Below are 17,735 nucleotides of genomic sequence, written 5' to 3'. Positions count from 1 at the left end.
ACGCTCGGCATGCACAGAGGGGCTCTAAAGGGCTACGGGACTGGATGTTGCTTAGCAGACCCAGGTGCGCCTGGGGCTACTCAGTGTTCCTGCCGGCAACAGGGTGCCCACGCTAGCCTCCTAGGTGTCCAGAAAACTGTGCTGCCGTTAAAGGTACGCAGAACACAGGCCACCGGCTCATGGAAACTGCTGCACGCCTGCGCTTCTGCACAGCAAATCAGGGCCTTACTTCCAGGCATGTGTTTCTGCTGGCTGTGCCGTCAGCGACACCGCATGGCAAGATGCTGACTTTCTCCTCGAGCAGAGTGACTCCGGGTACGAGGGTCTCAAAGCACTCAAAGCAGAGTGTTATCACATGGCAGCTCACACAAGGGCCATGACAAAGTCTTCCTGGGCACTTCGGACTCACCAGCAATGTCTTCCTGAGGCCGGTCGAGGTCTCTGGAAATGTAGCTCTCCTCAAGGAACGAACAGTGTGTTGCCCATCTGTAGGCACGCACAGACGGCCTCCGAGGGATCAACAAATGGGCCTCGAAGTTGCGCAGCTGGCCCACAGGGCTCTGGAGGTACTCAGTGAACTTGGAGGGGAAATGATGCATACCCGAGAGGGCAGGAGTCCTCAGAAGTGTACTTCCTTTATAATAAAGCATATAAGCCACTACGAACTCATGGAAAGAGCTGCATGCCTCCGTATCTATATGGGTACTAAAGACCTAAGCTGGAGGCAAGTTCACACGTTGAGTTTCCTTTTAGCGCTAGAGCTTGTCAGGGTGACCACACCGCAGGCGCAGAAGCACCTGGTTTAGACAGCAAATTCATTTTCTCCCCAGAAGCATTGTTACAGGGTTTACAGGCCTGTGAAGAGCAGGGAATGTCAGGCAGCTTCAAGGCAGCATGAATGCAGCCTTCAAAATGGGAAAGCAAGGCTAGTTCCAGCAGGCCCCCGTTTCCATGGGCACACTCAGCATACCCCACTGTGGTTTCTAACAAGTCCAAAGAGACACAAGTTCCCCTGTGTGTCTTTCCCTGAATCAGCTTCTCGAAGTAGGGTGTTCTGCATCAAGCGAACTGCCTCAACCAAGGAACGCCGTAGCTGCTCCTCTGGGCCTGTGGCTATTCAAAAGCCTGCAGTGCCACAGGAAGAACAGGACTTAACCTGCAGTCAGAATGCAAGCCGACTTCCTCTAGGAGGCACGGTGATTTCAGGCAGGAGGTCCTAGATGGAATGCGAAGCCGAGGGTTACTCTGAGTGCTGCTCAGACTAAGGCAACGCCTAAGACTTCTACGCCATGTGGGACGTGCCAGAACGGTGTTTGTGATCGTGCCCGAGTGCTGAGGAAATTAAGACGCTTCAAAAGAGAGTGCAGTGCGTTTCCCTACCCTCGGCATGCACAGAGGGGCTCTAAAGGGCTACGGGACTGGATGTTGCTTAGCAGACCCAGGTGCGCCTGGGGCTACTCAGTGTTCCTGCCGGCAACAGGGTGCCCACGCTAGCCTCCTAGGTGTCCAGAAAACTGTGCTGCCGTTAAAGGTACGCAGAACACAGGCCACCGGCTCATGGAAACTGCTGCACACCTGCGCTTCTGCACGGCAAATCAGGGCCTTACTTCCAGGCCTGTGTTTCTGCTGGCTGTGCCGTCAGCGACACCGCATGGCAAGATGCTGACTTTCTCCTCGAGCAGAGTGACTCCGGGTACGATGGTCTCAAAGCACTCAAAGCAGAGTGTTATCACATGGCAGCTCACACAAGGGCCATGACAAAGTCTTCCTGGGCACTTCGGACTCAGCAGCAATGTTGTCCTGAGGCCATTCGAGGTCTCTGGAAATGTAGCTCTCCTCAAGGAACGTACAGTGTGTTGCCCGTCTCCAGGCACGCACAGAGGGCCTCCGAGGGATCAACAAATGGGACTCGAAGTTTCGCAGCCGGCACACAGGGCTCTGGAGGTACTCAGTGAACTTGGAGGGGAAATGATGCATACCCGAGACGACTAGGAGTCCTCAGAAGTGTACTTCCTTTAAAATAAAGCATATAAGCCACTAAGAACTCATGGAAAGAGCTGTATGCCTCCGTAGCTACATGGCTACTAAGGGCTTAAACTGGAGGCAAGTTCACACGCTGAGTTTCCTTTTAGTGCTAGAGCTTGTCAGGCTGACCACACCGCAGTCACGGAAGCACCTGGTTTAGACAGCAAATTCATTTTCTCCCCAGAAGCATTCTTACAGTGTTTACAGGCCTATCAAGTGCAGGGAATGTCAGGCAGCTTCAAGGCAGCATGAATGCAGCCTTCAAAATGGGAAAGCACGGCTAGTTCCAGCAGGCCCCCGTTTCCATGGGCACACTCAGCATACCCCACTGTGGTTTCTAACAAGTCCAAAGAGACACAAGTTACCCTGTGTGTCTTTCCTGAATCAGCTTCTCGAAGTAGGGTGTTCTGCATCAAGCGAACTGCCTCAACCAAGGAACGCCGTAGCTGCTCCTCTGGGCCTGTGGCTATTCAAAAGCCTGCAGTGCCACAGGAAGAACAGGACTTAACCTGCAGTCAGAATGCAAGCCGACTTCCTCTAGGAGGCACGGTGATTTCAGGCAGGAGGTCCTAGATGGAATGCGAAGCCGAGGGTTACTCCGAGTGCTGCTCAGACTAAGGCAACGCCTAAGACTTCTACGCCATGTGGGACGTGCCAGAACGGTGTTTGTGAACGTGCCCGAGTGCTGAGGAAATTAAGACGCTTCAAAAGAGAGTGCAGTGCGTTTCCCTACGCTCGGCATGCACAGAGGGGCTCTAAAGGGCTACGGGACTGGATGTTGCTTAGCAGACCCAGGTGCGCCTGGGGCTACTCAGTGTTCCTGCCGGCAACAGGGTGCCCACGCTAGCCTCCTAGGTGTCCAGAAAACTGTGCTGCCGTTAAAGGTACGCAGAACACAGGCCACCGGCTCATGGAAACTGCTGCACACCTGCGCTTCTGCACGGCAAATCAGGGCCTTACTTCCAGGCATGTGTTTCTGCTGGCTGTGCCGTCAGCGACACCGCATGGCAAGATGCTGACTTTCTCCTCGAGCAGAGTGACTCCGGGTACGAGGGTCTCAAAGCACTCAAAGCAGAGTGTTATCACATGGCAGCTCACACAAGGGCCATGACAAAGTCTTCCTGGGCACTTCGGACTCACCAGCAATGTCTTCCTGAGGCCGGTCGAGGTCTCTGGAAATGTAGCTCTCCTCAAGGAACGAACAGTGTGTTGCCCATCTGTAGGCACGCACAGACGGCCTCCGAGGGATCAACAAATGGGACTCGAAGTTGCGCAGCTGGCCCACAGGGCTCTGGAGGTACTCAGTGAACTTGGAGGGGAAATGATGCATACCCGAGAGGGCAGGAGTCCTCAGAAGTGTACTTCCTTTATAATAAAGCATATAAGCCACTACGAACTCATGGAAAGAGCTGTATGCCTCCGTAGCTACATGGCTACTAAGGGCTTAAACTGGAGGCAAGTTCACACGCTGAGTTTCCTTTTAGTGCTAGAGCTTGTCAGGCTGACCACACCGCAGTCACGGAAGCACCTGGTTTAGACAGCAAATTCATTTTCTCCCCAGAAGCATTCTTACAGTGTTTACAGGCCTGTCAAGTGCAGGGAATGTCAGGCAGCTTCAACGCAGCATGAATGCAGCCTTCAAAATGGGAAAGCACGGCTAGTTCCAGCAGGCCCCCGTTTCCATGGGCACACTCAGCATACCCCACTGTGGTTTCTAACAAGTCCAAAGAGACACAAGTTCCCCTGTGTGTCTTTCCCTGAATCAGCTTCTCGAAGTAGGGTGTTCTGCATCAAGCGAACTGCCTCAACCAAGGAACGCCGTAGCTGCTCCTCTGGGCCTGTGGCTATTCAAAAGCCTGCAGTGCCACAGGAAGAACAGGACTTAACCTGCAGTCAGAATGCAAGCCGACTTCCTCTAGGAGGCACGGTGATTTCAGGCAGGAGGTCCTAGATGGAATGCGAAGCCGAGGGTTACTCCGAGTGCTGCTCAGACTAAGGCAACGCCTAAGACTTCTACGCCATGTGGGACGTGCCAGAACGGTGTTTGTGAACGTGCCCGAGTGCTGAGGAAATTAAGACGCTTCAAAAGAGAGTGCAGTGCGTTTCCCTACGCTCGGCATGCACAGAGGGGCTCTAAAGGGCTACGGGACTGGATGTTGCTTAGCAGACCCAGGTGCGCCTGGGGCTACTCAGTGTTCCTGCCGGCAACAGGGTGCCCACGCTAGCCTCCTAGGTGTCCAGAAAACTGTGCTGCCGTTAAAGGTACGCAGAACACAGGCCACCGGCTCATGGAAACTGCTGCACACCTGCGCTTCTGCACGGCAAATCAGGGCCTTACTTCCAGGCCTGTGTTTCTGCTGGCTGTGCCGTCAGCGACACCGCATGGCAAGATGCTGACTTTCTCCTCGAGCAGAGTGACTCCGGGTACGAGGGTCTCAAAGCACTCAAAGCAGAGTGTTATCACATGGCAGCTCACACAAGGGCCATGACAAAGTCTTCCTGGGCACTTCGGACTCAGCAGCAATGTTGTCCTGAGGCCATTCGAGGTCTCTGGAAATGTAGCTCTCCTCAAGGAACGTACAGTGTGTTGCCCGTCTCCAGGCATGCACAGAGGGCCTCCGAGGGATCAACAAATGGGACTCGAAGTTTCGCAGCCGGCACACAGGGCTCTGGAGGTACTCAGTGAACTTGGAGGGGAAATGATGCATACCCGAGAGGGCAGGAGTCCTCAGAAGTGTACTTCCTTTATAATAAAGCATATAAGCCACTACGAACTCATGGAAAGAGCTGCATGCCTCCGTATCTATATGGGTACTAAAGACCTAAGCTGGAGGCAAGTTCACACGTTGAGTTTCCTTTTAGCGCTAGAGCTTGTCAGGGTGACCACACCGCAGGCGCAGAAGCACCTGGTTTAGACAGCAAATTCATTTTCTCCCCAGAAGCATTGTTACAGGGTTTACAGGCCTGTGAAGAGCAGGGAATGTCAGGCAGCTTCAAGGCAGCATGAATGCAGCCTTCAAAATGGGAAAGCAAGGCTAGTTCCAGCAGGCCCCCGTTTCCATGGGCACACTCAGCATACCCCACTGTGGTTTCTAACAAGTCCAAAGAGACACAAGTTCCCCTGTGTGTCTTTCCCTGAATCAGCTTCTCGAAGTAGGGTGTTCTGCATCAAGCGAACTGCCTCAACCAAGGAACGCCGTAGCTGCTCCTCTGGGCCTGTGGCTATTCAAAAGCCTGCAGTGCCACAGGAAGAACAGGACTTAACCTGCAGTCAGAATGCAAGCCGACTTCCTCTAGGAGGCACGGTGATTTCAGGCAGGAGGTCCTAGATGGAATGCGAAGCCGAGGGTTACTCTGAGTGCTGCTCAGACTAAGGCAACGCCTAAGACTTCTACGCCATGTGGGACGTGCCAGAACGGTGTTCGTAAACGTGCGCGAGTGCTGAGGAAATTAAGACGCTCCAAAAGAGAGTGCAGTGCGTTTCCCTACGCTCGGCATGCACAGAGGGGCTCTAAAGGGCTACGGGACTGGATGTTGCTTAGCAGACCCAGGTGCGCCTGGGGCTACTCAGTGTTCCTGCCGGCAACAGGGTGCCCACGCTAGCCTCCTAGGTGTCCAGAAAACTGTGCTGCCGTTAAAGGTACGCAGAACACAGGCCACCGGCTCATGGAAACTGCTGCACACCTGCGCTTCTGCACGGCAAATCAGGGCCTTACTTCCAGGCATGTGTTTCTGCTGGCTGTGCCGTCAGCGACACCGCATGGCAAGATGCTGACTTTCTCCTCGAGCAGAGTGACTCCGGGTACGAGGGTCTCAAAGCACTCAAAGCAGAGTGTTATCACATGGCAGCTCACACAAGGGCCATGACAAAGTCTTCCTGGGCACTTCGGACTCACCAGCAATGTCTTCCTGAGGCCGGTCGAGGTCTCTGGAAATGTAGCTCTCCTCAAGGAACGAACAGTGTGTTGCCCATCTGTAGGCACGCACAGACGGCCTCCGAGGGATCAACAAATGGGCCTCGAAGTTGCGCAGCTGGCCCACAGGGCTCTGGAGGTACTCAGTGAACTTGGAGGGGAAATGATGCATACCCGAGAGGGCAGGAGTCCTCAGAAGTGTACTTCCTTTAAAATAAAGCATATTAGCCACTACGAACTCATGGAAAGAGCTGTATGCCTCCGTAGCTACATGGCTACTAAGGGCTTAAACTGGAGGCAAGTTCACACGCTGAGTTTCCTTTTAGTGCTAGAGCTTGTCAGGCTGACCACACCGCAGTCACGGAAGCACCTGGTTTAGACAGCAAATTCATTTTCTCCCCAGAAGCATTCTTACAGTGTTTACAGGCCTATCAAGTGCAGGGAATGTCAGGCAGCTTCAAGGCAGCATGAATGCAGCCTTCAAAATGGGAAAGCACGGCTAGTTCCAGCAGGCCCCCGTTTCCATGGGCACACTCAGCATACCCCACTGTGGTTTCTAACAAGTCCAAAGAGACACAAGTTACCCTGTGTGTCTTTCCTGAATCAGCTTCTCGAAGTAGGGTGTTCTGCATCAAGCGAACTGCCTCAACCAAGGAACGCCGTAGCTGCTCCTCTGGGCCTGTGGCTATTCAAAAGCCTGCAGTGCCACAGGAAGAACAGGACTTAACCTGCAGTCAGAATGCAAGCCGACTTCCTCTAGGAGGCACGGTGATTTCAGGCAGGAGGTCCTAGATGGAATGCGAAGCCGAGGGTTACTCCGAGTGCTGCTCAGACTAAGGCAACGCCTAAGACTTCTACGCCATGTGGGACGTGCCAGAACGGTGTTTGTGAACGTGCCCGAGTGCTGAGGAAATTAAGACGCTTCAAAAGAGAGTGCAGTGCGTTTCCCTACGCTCGGCATGCACAGAGGGGCTCTAAAGGGCTACGGGACTGGATGTTGCTTAGCAGACCCAGGTGCGCCTGGGGCTACTCAGTGTTCCTGCCGGCAACAGGGTGCCCACGCTAGCCTCCTAGGTGTCCAGAAAACTGTGCTGCCGTTAAAGGTACGCAGAACACAGGCCACCGGCTCATGGAAACTGCTGCACGCCTCCGCTTCTGCACGGCAAATCAGGGCCTTACTTCCAGGCATGTGTTTCTGCTGGGTGTGCCGTCAGCGACACCGCATGGCAAGATGCTGACTTTCTCCTCGAGCAGAGTGACTCCGGGTACGAGGGTCTCAAAGCACTCAAAGCAGAGTGTTATCACATGGCAGCTCACACAAGGGCCATGACAAAGTCTTCCTGGGCACTTCGGACTCACCAGCAATGTCTTCCTGAGGCCGGTCGAGGTCTCTGGAAATGTAGCTCTCCTCAAGGAACGAACAGTGTGTTGCCCATCTGTAGGCACGCACAGACGGCCTCCGAGGGATCAACAAATGGGCCTCGAAGTTGCGCAGCTGGCCCACAGGGCTCTGGAGGTACTCAGTGAACTTGGAGGGGAAATGATGCATACCCGAGAGGGCAGGAGTCCTCAGAAGTGTACTTCCTTTATAATAAAGCATATAAGCCACTACGAACTCATGGAAAGAGCTGCATGCCTCCGTATCTATATGGGTACTAAAGACCTAAGCTGGAGGCAAGTTCACACGTTGAGTTTCCTTTTAGCGCTAGAGCTTGTCAGGGTGACCACACCGCAGGCGCAGAAGCACCTGGTTTAGACAGCAAATTCATTTTCTCCCCAGAAGCATTGTTACAGGGTTTACAGGCCTGTGAAGAGCAGGGAATGTCAGGCAGCTTCAAGGCAGCATGAATGCAGCCTTCAAAATGGGAAAGCAAGGCTAGTTCCAGCAGGCCCCCGTTTCCATGGGCACACTCAGCATACCCCACTGTGGTTTCTAACAAGTCCAAAGAGACACAAGTTCCCCTGTGTGTCTTTCCCTGAATCAGCTTCTCGAAGTAGGGTGTTCTGCATCAAGCGAACTGCCTCAACCAAGGAACGCCGTAGCTGCTCCTCTGGGCCTGTGGCTATTCAAAAGCCTGCAGTGCCACAGGAAGAACAGGACTTAACCTGCAGTCAGAATGCAAGCCGACTTCCTCTAGGAGGCACGGTGATTTCAGGCAGGAGGTCCTAGATGGAATGCGAAGCCGAGGGTTACTCCGAGTGCTGCTCAGACTAAGGCAACGCCTAAGACTTCTACGCCATGTGGGACGTGCCAGAACGGTGTTTGTGAACGTGCCCGAGTGCTGAGGAAATTAAGACGCTTCAAAAGAGAGTGCAGTGCGTTTCCCTACGCTCGGCATGCACAGAGGGGCTCTAAAGGGCTACGGGACTGGATGTTGCTTAGCAGACCCAGGTGCGCCTGGGGCTACTCAGTGTTCCTGCCGGCAACAGGGTGCCCACGCTAGCCTCCTAGGTGTCCAGAAAACTGTGCTGCCGTTAAAGGTACGCAGAACACAGGCCACCGGCTCATGGAAACTGCTGCACACCTGCGCTTCTGCACGGCAAATCAGGGCCTTACTTCCAGGCCTGTGTTTCTGCTGGCTGTGCCGTCAGCGACACCGCATGGCAAGATGCTGACTTTCTCCTCGAGCAGAGTGACTCCGGGTACGAGGGTCTCAAAGCACTCAAAGCAGAGTGTTATCACATGGCAGCTCACACAAGGGCCATGACAAAGTCTTCCTGGGCACTTCGGACTCACCAGCAATGTCTTCCTGAGGCCGGTCGAGGTCTCTGGAAATGTAGCTCTCCTCAAGGAACGAACAGTGTGTTGCCCATCTGTAGGCACGCACAGACGGCCTCCGAGGGATCAACAAATGGGCCTCGAAGTTGCGCAGCTGGCCCACAGGGCTCTGGAGGTACTCAGTGAACTTGGAGGGGAAATGATGCATACCCGAGAGGGCAGGAGTCCTCAGAAGTGTACTTCCTTTATAATAAAGCATATAAGCCACTACGAACTCATGGAAAGAGCTGTATGCCTCCGTAGCTACATGGCTACTAAGGGCTTAAACTGGAGGCAAGTTCACACGCTGAGTTTCCTTTTAGTGCTAGAGCTTGTCAGGCTGACCACACCGCAGTCACGGAAGCACCTGGTTTAGACAGCAAATTCATTTTCTCCCCAGAAGCATTCTTACAGTGTTTACAGGCCTATCAAGTGCAGGGAATGTCAGGCAGCTTCAACGCAGCATGAATGCAGCCTTCAAAATGGGAAAGCACGGCTAGTTCCAGCAGGCCCCCGTTTCCATGGGCACACTCAGCATACCCCACTGTGGTTTCTAACAAGTCCAAAGAGACACAAGTTCCCCTGTGTGTCTTTCCCTGAATCAGCTTCTCGAAGTAGGGTGTTCTGCATCAAGCGAACTGCCTCAACCAAGGAACGCCGTAGCTGCTCCTCTGGGCCTGTGGCTATTCAAAAGCCTGCAGTGCCACAGGAAGAACAGGACTTAACCTGCAGTCAGAATGCAAGCCGACTTCCTCTAGGAGGCACGGTGATTTCAGGCAGGAGGTCCTAGATGGAATGCGAAGCCGAGGGTTACTCCGAGTGCTGCTCAGACTAAGGCAACGCCTAAGACTTCTACGCCATGTGGGACGTGCCAGAACGGTGTTTGTGAACGTGCCCGAGTGCTGAGGAAATTAAGACGCTTCAAAAGAGAGTGCAGTGCGTTTCCCTACGCTCGGCATGCACAGAGGGGCTCTAAAGGGCTACGGGACTGGATGTTGCTTAGCAGACCCAGGTGCGCCTGGGGCTACTCAGTGTTCCTGCCGGCAACAGGGTGCCCACGCTAGCCTCCTAGGTGTCCAGAAAACTGTGCTGCCGTTAAAGGTACGCAGAACACAGGCCACCGGCTCATGGAAACTGCTGCACACCTGCGCTTCTGCACGGCAAATCAGGGCCTTACTTCCAGGCATGTGTTTCTGCTGGCTGTGCCGTCAGCGACACCGCATGGCAAGATGCTGACTTTCTCCTCGAGCAGAGTGACTCCGGGTACGAGGGTCTCAAAGCACTCAAAGCAGAGTGTTATCACATGGCAGCTCACACAAGGGCCATGACAAAGTCTTCCTGGGCACTTCGGACTCACCAGCAATGTCTTCCTGAGGCCGGTCGAGGTCTCTGGAAATGTAGCTCTCCTCAAGGAACGAACAGTGTGTTGCCCATCTGTAGGCACGCACAGACGGCCTCCGAGGGATCAACAAATGGGCCTCGAAGTTGCGCAGCTGGCCCACAGGGCTCTGGAGGTACTCAGTGAACTTGGAGGGGAAATGATGCATACCCGAGAGGGCAGGAGTCCTCAGAAGTGTACTTCCTTTATAATAAAGCATATAAGCCACTACGAACTCATGGAAAGAGCTGTATGCCTCCGTAGCTACATGGCTACTAAGGGCTTAAACTGGAGGCAAGTTCACACGCTGAGTTTCCTTTTAGTGCTAGAGCTTGTCAGGCTGACCACACCGCAGTCACGGAAGCACCTGGTTTAGACAGCAAATTCATTTTCTCCCCAGAAGCATTCTTACAGTGTTTACAGGCCTATCAAGTGCAGGGAATGTCAGGCAGCTTCAACGCAGCATGAATGCAGCCTTCAAAATGGGAAAGCACGGCTAGTTCCAGCAGGCCCCCGTTTCCATGGGCACACTCAGCATACCCCACTGTGGTTTCTAACAAGTCCAAAGAGACACAAGTTCCCCTGTGTGTCTTTCCCTGAATCAGCTTCTCGAAGTAGGGTGTTCTGCATCAAGCGAACTGCCTCAACCAAGGAACGCCGTAGCTGCTCCTCTGGGCCTGTGGCTATTCAAAAGCCTGCAGTGCCACAGGAAGAACAGGACTTAACCTGCAGTCAGAATGCAAGCCGACTTCCTCTAGGAGGCACGGTGATTTCAGGCAGGAGGTCCTAGATGGAATGCGAAGCCGAGGGTTACTCCGAGTGCTGCTCAGACTAAGGCAACGCCTAAGACTTCTACGCCATGTGGGACGTGCCAGAACGGTGTTTGTGAACGTGCCCGAGTGCTGAGGAAATTAAGACGCTTCAAAAGAGAGTGCAGTGCGTTTCCCTACGCTCGGCATGCACAGAGGGGCTCTAAAGGGCTACGGGACTGGATGTTGCTTAGCAGACCCAGGTGCGCCTGGGGCTACTCAGTGTTCCTGCCGGCAACAGGGTGCCCACGCTAGCCTCCTAGGTGTCCAGAAAACTGTGCTGCCGTTAAAGGTACGCAGAACACAGGCCACCGGCTCATGGAAACTGCTGCACGCCTGCGCTTCTGCACGGCAAATCAGGGCCTTACTTCCAGGCATGTGTTTCTGCTGGCTGTGCCGTCAGCGACACCGCATGGCAAGATGCTGACTTTCTCCTCGAGCAGAGTGACTCCGGGTACGAGGGTCTCAAAGCACTCAAAGCAGAGTGTTATCACATGGCAGCTCACACAAGGGCCATGACAAAGTCTTCCTGGGCACTTCGGACTCACCAGCAATGTCTTCCTGAGGCCGGTCGAGGTCTCTGGAAATGTAGCTCTCCTCAAGGAACGAACAGTGTGTTGCCCATCTGTAGGCACGCACAGACGGCCTCCGAGGGATCAACAAATGGGCCTCGAAGTTGCGCAGCTGGCCCACAGGGCTCTGGAGGTACTCAGTGAACTTGGAGGGGAAATGATGCATACCCGAGAGGGCAGGAGTCCTCAGAAGTGTACTTCCTTTAAAATAAAGCATATTAGCCACTACGAACTCATGGAAAGAGCTGTATGCCTCCGTAGCTACATGGCTACTAAGGGCTTAAACTGGAGGCAAGTTCACACGCTGAGTTTCCTTTTAGTGCTAGAGCTTGTCAGGCTGACCACACCGCAGTCACGGAAGCACCTGGTTTAGACAGCAAATTCATTTTCTCCCCAGAAGCATTCTTACAGTGTTTACAGGCCTATCAAGTGCAGGGAATGTCAGGCAGCTTCAAGGCAGCATGAATGCAGCCTTCAAAATGGGAAAGCACGGCTAGTTCCAGCAGGCCCCCGTTTCCATGGGCACACTCAGCATACCCCACTGTGGTTTCTAACAAGTCCAAAGAGACACAAGTTACCCTGTGTGTCTTTCCTGAATCAGCTTCTCGAAGTAGGGTGTTCTGCATCAAGCGAACTGCCTCAACCAAGGAACGCCGTAGCTGCTCCTCTGGGCCTGTGGCTATTCAAAAGCCTGCAGTGCCACAGGAAGAACAGGACTTAACCTGCAGTCAGAATGCAAGCCGACTTCCTCTAGGAGGCACGGTGATTTCAGGCAGGAGGTCCTAGATGGAATGCGAAGCCGAGGGTTACTCCGAGTGCTGCTCAGACTAAGGCAACGCCTAAGACTTCTACGCCATGTGGGACGTGCCAGAACGGTGTTTGTGAACGTGCCCGAGTGCTGAGGAAATTAAGACGCTTCAAAAGAGAGTGCAGTGCGTTTCCCTACGCTCGGCATGCACAGAGGGGCTCTAAAGGGCTACGGGACTGGATGTTGCTTAGCAGACCCAGGTGCGCCTGGGGCTACTCAGTGTTCCTGCCGGCAACAGGGTGCCCACGCTAGCCTCCTAGGTGTCCAGAAAACTGTGCTGCCGTTAAAGGTACGCAGAACACAGGCCACCGGCTCATGGAAACTGCTGCACGCCTGCGCTTCTGCACGGCAAATCAGGGCCTTACTTCCAGGCATGTGTTTCTGCTGGGTGTGCCGTCAGCGACACCGCATGGCAAGATGCTGACTTTCTCCTCGAGCAGAGTGACTCCGGGTACGAGGGTCTCAAAGCACTCAAAGCAGAGTGTTATCACATGGCAGCTCACACAAGGGCCATGACAAAGTCTTCCTGGGCACTTCGGACTCACCAGCAATGTCTTCCTGAGGCCGGTCGAGGTCTCTGGAAATGTAGCTCTCCTCAAGGAACGAACAGTGTGTTGCCCATCTGTAGGCACGCACAGACGGCCTCCGAGGGATCAACAAATGGGCCTCGAAGTTGCGCAGCTGGCCCACAGGGCTCTGGAGGTACTCAGTGAACTTGGAGGGGAAATGATGCATACCCGAGAGGGCAGGAGTCCTCAGAAGTGTACTTCCTTTATAATAAAGCATATAAGCCACTACGAACTCATGGAAAGAGCTGCATGCCTCCGTATCTATATGGGTACTAAAGACCTAAGCTGGAGGCAAGTTCACACGTTGAGTTTCCTTTTAGCGCTAGAGCTTGTCAGGGTGACCACACCGCAGGCGCAGAAGCACCTGGTTTAGACAGCAAATTCATTTTCTCCCCAGAAGCATTGTTACAGGGTTTACAGGCCTGTGAAGAGCAGGGAATGTCAGGCAGCTTCAAGGCAGCATGAATGCAGCCTTCAAAATGGGAAAGCAAGGCTAGTTCCAGCAGGCCCCCGTTTCCATGGGCACACTCAGCATACCCCACTGTGGTTTCTAACAAGTCCAAAGAGACACAAGTTCCCCTGTGTGTCTTTCCCTGAATCAGCTTCTCGAAGTAGGGTGTTCTGCATCAAGCGAACTGCCTCAACCAAGGAACGCCGTAGCTGCTCCTCTGGGCCTGTGGCTATTCAAAAGCCTGCAGTGCCACAGGAAGAACAGGACTTAACCTGCAGTCAGAATGCAAGCCGACTTCCTCTAGGAGGCACGGTGATTTCAGGCAGGAGGTCCTAGATGGAATGCGAAGCCGAGGGTTACTCCGAGTGCTGCTCAGACTAAGGCAACGCCTAAGACTTCTACGCCATGTGGGACGTGCCAGAACGGTGTTTGTGAACGTGCCCGAGTGCTGAGGAAATTAAGACGCTTCAAAAGAGAGTGCAGTGCGTTTCCCTACGCTCGGCATGCACAGAGGGGCTCTAAAGGGCTACGGGACTGGATGTTGCTTAGCAGACCCAGGTGCGCCTGGGGCTACTCAGTGTTCCTGCCGGCAACAGGGTGCCCACGCTAGCCTCCTAGGTGTCCAGAAAACTGTGCTGCCGTTAAAGGTACGCAGAACACAGGCCACCGGCTCATGGAAACTGCTGCACACCTGCGCTTCTGCACGGCAAATCAGGGCCTTACTTCCAGGCCTGTGTTTCTGCTGGCTGTGCCGTCAGCGACACCGCATGGCAAGATGCTGACTTTCTCCTCGAGCAGAGTGACTCCGGGTACGAGGGTCTCAAAGCACTCAAAGCAGAGTGTTATCACATGGCAGCTCACACAAGGGCCATGACAAAGTCTTCCTGGGCACTTCGGACTCAGCAGCAATGTTGTCCTGAGGCCATTCGAGGTCTCTGGAAATGTAGCTCTCCTCAAGGAACGTACAGTGTGTTGCCCGTCTCCAGGCACGCACAGAGGGCCTCCGAGGGATCAACAAATGGGACTCGAAGTTTCGCAGCCGGCACACAGGGCTCTGGAGGTACTCAGTGAACTTGGAGGGGAAATGATGCATACCCGAGACGACTAGGAGTCCTCAGAAGTGTACTTCCTTTAAAATAAAGCATATAAGCCACTAAGAACTCATGGAAAGAGCTGTATGCCTCCGTAGCTACATGGCTACTAAGGGCTTAAACTGGAGGCAAGTTCACACGCTGAGTTTCCTTTTAGTGCTAGAGCTTGTCAGGCTGACCACACCGCAGTCACGGAAGCACCTGGTTTAGACAGCAAATTCATTTTCTCCCCAGAAGCATTCTTACAGTGTTTACAGGCCTATCAAGTGCAGGGAATGTCAGGCAGCTTCAAGGCAGCATGAATGCAGCCTTCAAAATGGGAAAGCACGGCTAGTTCCAGCAGGCCCCCGTTTCCATGGGCACACTCAGCATACCCCACTGTGGTTTCTAACAAGTCCAAAGAGACACAAGTTACCCTGTGTGTCTTTCCTGAATCCGCTTCTCGAAGTAGGGTGTTCTGCATCAAGCGAACTGCCTCAACCAAGGAACGCCGTAGCTGCTCCTCTGGGCCTGTGGCTATTCAAAAGCCTGCAGTGCCACAGGAAGAACAGGACTTAACCTGCAGTCAGAATGCAAGCCGACTTCCTCTAGGAGGCACGGTGATTTCAGGCAGGAGGTCCTAGATGGAATGCGAAGCCGAGGGTTACTCCGAGTGCTGCTCAGACTAAGGCAACGCCTAAGACTTCTACGCCATGTGGGACGTGCCAGAACGGTGTTTGTGAACGTGCCCGAGTGCTGAGGAAATTAAGACGCTTCAAAAGAGAGTGCAGTGCGTTTCCCTACGCTCGGCATGCACAGAGGGGCTCTAAAGGGCTACGGGACTGGATGTTGCTTAGCAGACCCAGGTGCGCCTGGGGCTACTCAGTGTTCCTGCCGGCAACAGGGTGCCCACGCTAGCCTCCTAGGTGTCCAGAAAACTGTGCTGCCGTTAAAGGTACGCAGAACACAGGCCACCGGCTCATGGAAACTGCTGCACACCTGCGCTTCTGCACGGCAAATCAGGGCCTTACTTCCAGGCATGTGTTTCTGCTGGCTGTGCCGTCAGCGACACCGCATGGCAAGATGCTGACTTTCTCCTCGAGCAGAGTGACTCCGGGTACGAGGGTCTCAAAGCACTCAAAGCAGAGTGTTATCACATGGCAGCTCACACAAGGGCCATGACAAAGTCTTCCTGGGCACTTCGGACTCACCAGCAATGTCTTCCTGAGGCCGGTCGAGGTCTCTGGAAATGTAGCTCTCCTCAAGGAACGAACAGTGTGTTGCCCATCTGTAGGCACGCACAGACGGCCTCCGAGGGATCAACAAATGGGCCTCGAAGTTGCGCAGCTGGCCCACAGGGCTCTGGAGGTACTCAGTGAACTTGGAGGGGAAATGATGCATACCCGAGAGGGCAGGAGTCCTCAGAAGTGTACTTCCTTTATAATAAAGCATATAAGCCACTACGAACTCATGGAAAGAGCTGTATGCCTCCGTAGCTACATGGCTACTAAGGGCTTAAACTGGAGGCAAGTTCACACGCTGAGTTTCCTTTTAGTGCTAGAGCTTGTCAGGCTGACCACACCGCAGTCACGGAAGCACCTGGTTTAGACAGCAAATTCATTTTCTCCCCAGAAGCATTCTTACAGTGTTTACAGGCCTATCAAGTGCAGGGAATGTCAGGCAGCTTCAACGCAGCATGAATGCAGCCTTCAAAATGGGAAAGCACGGCTAGTTCCAGCAGGCCCCCGTTTCCATGGGCACACTCAGCATACCCCACTGTGGTTTCTAACAAGTCCAAAGAGACACAAGTTCCCCTGTGTGTCTTTCCCTGAATCAGCTTCTCGAAGTAGGGTGTTCTGCATCAAGCGAACTGCCTCAACCAAGGAACGCCGTAGCTGCTCCTCTGGGCCTGTGGCTATTCAAAAGCCTGCAGTGCCACAGGAAGAACAGGACTTAACCTGCAGTCAGAATGCAAGCCGACTTCCTCTAGGAGGCACGGTGATTTCAGGCAGGAGGTCCTAGATGGAATGCGAAGCCGAGGGTTACTCCGAGTGCTGCTCAGACTAAGGCAACGCCTAAGACTTCTACGCCATGTGGGACGTGCCAGAACGGTGTTTGTGAACGTGCCCGAGTGCTGAGGAAATTAAGACGCTTCAAAAGAGAGTGCAGTGCGTTTCCCTACGCTCGGCATGCACAGAGGGGCTCTAAAGGGCTACGGGACTGGATGTTGCTTAGCAGACCCAGGTGCGCCTGGGGCTACTCAGTGTTCCTGCCGGCAACAGGGTGCCCACGCTAGCCTCCTAGGTGTCCAGAAAACTGTGCTGCCGTTAAAGGTACGCAGAACACAGGCCACCGGCTCATGGAAACTGCTGCACACCTGCGCTTCTGCACGGCAAATCAGGGCCTTACTTCCAGGCCTGTGTTTCTGCTGGCTGTGCCGTCAGCGACACCGCATGGCAAGATGCTGACTTTCTCCTCGAGCAGAGTGACTCCGGGTACGAGGGTCTCAAAGCACTCAAAGCAGAGTGTTATCACATGGCAGCTCACACAAGGGCCATGACAAAGTCTTCCTGGGCACTTCGGACTCAGCAGCAATGTTGTCCTGAGGCCATTCGAGGTCTCTGGAAATGTAGCTCTCCTCAAGGAACGTACAGTGTGTTGCCCGTCTCCAGGCACGCACAGAGGGCCTCCGAGGGATCAACAAATGGGACTCGAAGTTTCGCAGCCGGCACACAGGGCTCTGGAGGTACTCAGTGAACTTGGAGGGGAAATGATGCATACCCGAGAGGGCAGGAGTCCTCAGAAGTGTACTTCCTTTATAATAAAGCATATAAGCCACTACGAACTCATGGAAAGAGCTGCATGCCTCCGTATCTATATGGGTACTAAAGACCTAAGCTGGAGGCAAGTTCACACGTTGAGTTTCCTTTTAGCGCTAGAGCTTGTCAGGGTGACCACACCGCAGGCGCAGAAGCACCTGGTTTAGACAGCAAATTCATTTTCTCCCCAGAAGCATTGTTACAGGGTTTACAGGCCTGTGAAGAGCAGGGAATGTCAGGCAGCTTCAAGGCAGCATGAATGCAGCCTTCAAAATGGGAAAGCAAGGCTAGTTCCAGCAGGCCCCCGTTTCCATGGGCACACTCAGCATACCCCACTGTGGTTTCTAACAAGTCCAAAGAGACACAAGTTCCCCTGTGTGTCTTTCCCTGAATCAGCTTCTCGAAGTAGGGTGTTCTGCATCAAGCGAACTGCCTCAACCAAGGAACGCCGTAGCTGCTCCTCTGGGCCTGTGGCTATTCAAAAGCCTGCAGTGCCACAGGAAGAACAGGACTTAACCTGCAGTCAGAATGCAAGCCGACTTCCTCTAGGAGGCACGGTGAT

Source organism: Leucopleurus acutus (assembly GCF_964270905.1).
Source record: "Leucopleurus acutus genome assembly, chromosome: 19".
In the NCBI taxonomy this organism is placed as follows: domain Eukaryota; kingdom Metazoa; phylum Chordata; class Mammalia; order Artiodactyla; family Delphinidae; genus Leucopleurus; species Leucopleurus acutus.
The sequence above is the reverse complement of the archived record's forward strand: the minus strand, read 5'-3'. Positions refer to the sequence as shown.